Below are 2,492 nucleotides of genomic sequence, written 5' to 3'. Positions count from 1 at the left end.
ACCAAATGTGGGAATTAACGGCATGTGCCACCACGCATGGCTTCTTGGATTTTTTTATTCTGGTATTAACTTATTGTTCCCCAGTTGGTTTATTTTATTTTATTTTATTAGATAACTTCTTTATTTACATTTCAAATGTTATCCCCTTTCCTGGTTTGCCCCCAAAACCCCCTATCCCATCTCTCCTCCCCCTACTCACCAACCTACCCACTCCTGCTTCCCTGTCCTGGCATTCCCTTACACTGAGGCATTCAGCCTTCTCAGGACTAGGAGCTTCTGCTCTCACTGGTGTCCAACTAGGTCATCCTCTGCTACATATTTGGCTGGAGCTATGAGTCCCTCCCTGTGTACTCTTTGGTTAGTCTTTTATTTATTTGATATTTTCTTTATTAATATTTCAAATGCTGTCCATTTTCACAGTTTCCCACCCTCCCAGAAACCCCATATCCCATTCCCTCTCTTCCTGTATCCATGAGGGTGTTCCTCGACCTGAGCACCCACTCCCACCTCACAGTGTGGTTGCTAGCAAGGTTACATCTCAGTCTCCTCATCATTCAACAGCGTATTGGGGATCCTACAGATGGTGGGGAAAAGATAACTAGATTCTGGGCATTGCAGAGTACCCTCCAGTACATCAATCTCAAGCCACACGTGGGTGCATCTTCCTCAAAAATATCTCATCCTGTTCATAGCTGTCAGTTGGCTCTATAGGTACCTTGGCCTAGATTGAGTTGTCTGCTGCCTGCACAATCACTGCCCACTTCCCTTGAGGATCATCTGTGCCCTGAAGTCAGAGTTGAACTCCGCAGGGTTGATGCAGATTTCCGTGGCCTGCAGGTGCCATGGGAAGACAAGCAGGCCCATGCCCCGCCGATGTGAGCTTAGGAGATTGTAGGTGAGCAGTTTCATGTTGTCACATTGGAGTTCTGGGCAGGACTTATATTTTTTTATCATTCATTTTGGGATTTATTTACATTTTAAATGATAGCTCCCTACCCAGTTTCCCTTCAACAAATCCCCATCTCATCCCCCATCTCCTGCCTTCCCCTTGAAAAAGGCTTAGTTTGTTTTATACTTCCACATCACACTCCATCACTGAGTCAAATCAGGGCAGGAAACAATGTAGGAGCATAGGCAGCGTACATGGGGAAAGGCTGCTTATTGGCGTGCTTTCTCAGCGCAGTTTTCTCAGCTTTTCTTCTTACAAAATTTTAAAACTTCTTTTACCTTTTATTTTAATAACATATATTCATTATATATATATATATATATATATATATAATGTATACATTATAAGAGTGTTTTGCTTGGATGGATTCTGTGCGTCTTGTTTGTCCAGGGTTCACAGAGGACAGAAGAGGGCAATTGGTCCCTTGATACTGGAACTATATATGACTGTGAACTGCCACCTGAGTTCTGAGATTCACACCCTGGCCTTCTAAAAGAGCATCCAGTCGTCTTAAACACTGAGTCATCTTTTAAGCCCCACCCTCAGCTTGCATTATTATATATTTTATCACCATCTTGGCAGGGATAGCACCACTCACTGTGTACTGGATCCTCTCTCATCAACTGTTAATCAGGAAAATTCCCAACAGGAAAACCAGATCCAGAAAAATGCAAATCACATTCTTTCACCTATGTATGGAGTTAGCTTGTAAGCTTTATATATGTGTGGGTTCATGAAGAATAACAGAGAGGAGCTATCTAGTAAGGGACCATGAAGTAGGAGGAGATCTTCCAAGGAAGGGGAAATAGAATATAGTGGTATAGAGGAATAAAGAAGAAACTAATATAGAAGGGTTAAATGGGGAGGGGATCTCAGGCCAAGCATCTGAGAATAGACATGTCATAAAATCTGCTATTATTAATTGTACTAAATTAACACAGCAGTAAAATGACTTCTAATGACTCTTAATTGCTCTACTAATATGTCAATATATATCACTCAACCTTCATCACAGGTGACTTTCCTACAGAAGGTGGTAATAAACACAGAGAGCCACAACTGGATAATGCACAAAGAGTGAGAGACTTGGAGCACTAGGGCTTGAAGAGGATGTATTTATCAAGCTCTCCCCTTCAAGGTTCAGGAATCTTTGCAAAGATGAGTCAGAAAGACAATACTAACCAGAGGTGGAGGTGATGGATAGTACCAATAAGTTATATCATGAGTATTCCATGTTCTTTGTCAAATATCCACTTAACAGTGAGTACATACTATGTGTGTTCATGTTTTAGGGTGAGATGTTCTATAGGTAACTGTTAAATCCATTTGGTCCATAATTACTATAAGTTTCACTGTGTCTCTGAGTTGAATGTTAGGGAGATAAAGGAGGGAAAGAATATGTTCAAACCATAATATATGAAAAAAATTAAATGAATATTTTTTTTAAAATCCCAACAAGCATGCCTATAGCCCCATCTAATATAGGCAGAACCTATTTGAGGTTCCCTCTTCCTAAGTGACTCTAGGTTTGTGACAAGTTGAC

The 2,492-nt window shown here is 40.9% G+C and overlaps 1 pseudogene; it reads right to left on the bottom strand.

The window, feature by feature from the left end:
- Window positions 1-531: 531 nt before the first annotated feature.
- On the bottom strand, window positions 532-909 carry LOC110288637 (multifunctional methyltransferase subunit TRM112-like protein pseudogene; annotated as a pseudogene).
- Window positions 910-2,492: the final 1,583 nt, after the last annotated feature.

Source organism: Mus caroli, unplaced genomic scaffold (genome assembly GCF_978045245.1).
Source record: "Mus caroli unplaced genomic scaffold, Mus_caroli_1 scaffold_5, whole genome shotgun sequence".
Taxonomy (NCBI): Eukaryota; Metazoa; Chordata; class Mammalia; order Rodentia; family Muridae; genus Mus; species Mus caroli.
Note: the sequence above shows the minus strand (reverse complement) of the source record. Positions and strands in the feature narration are given on the sequence as shown.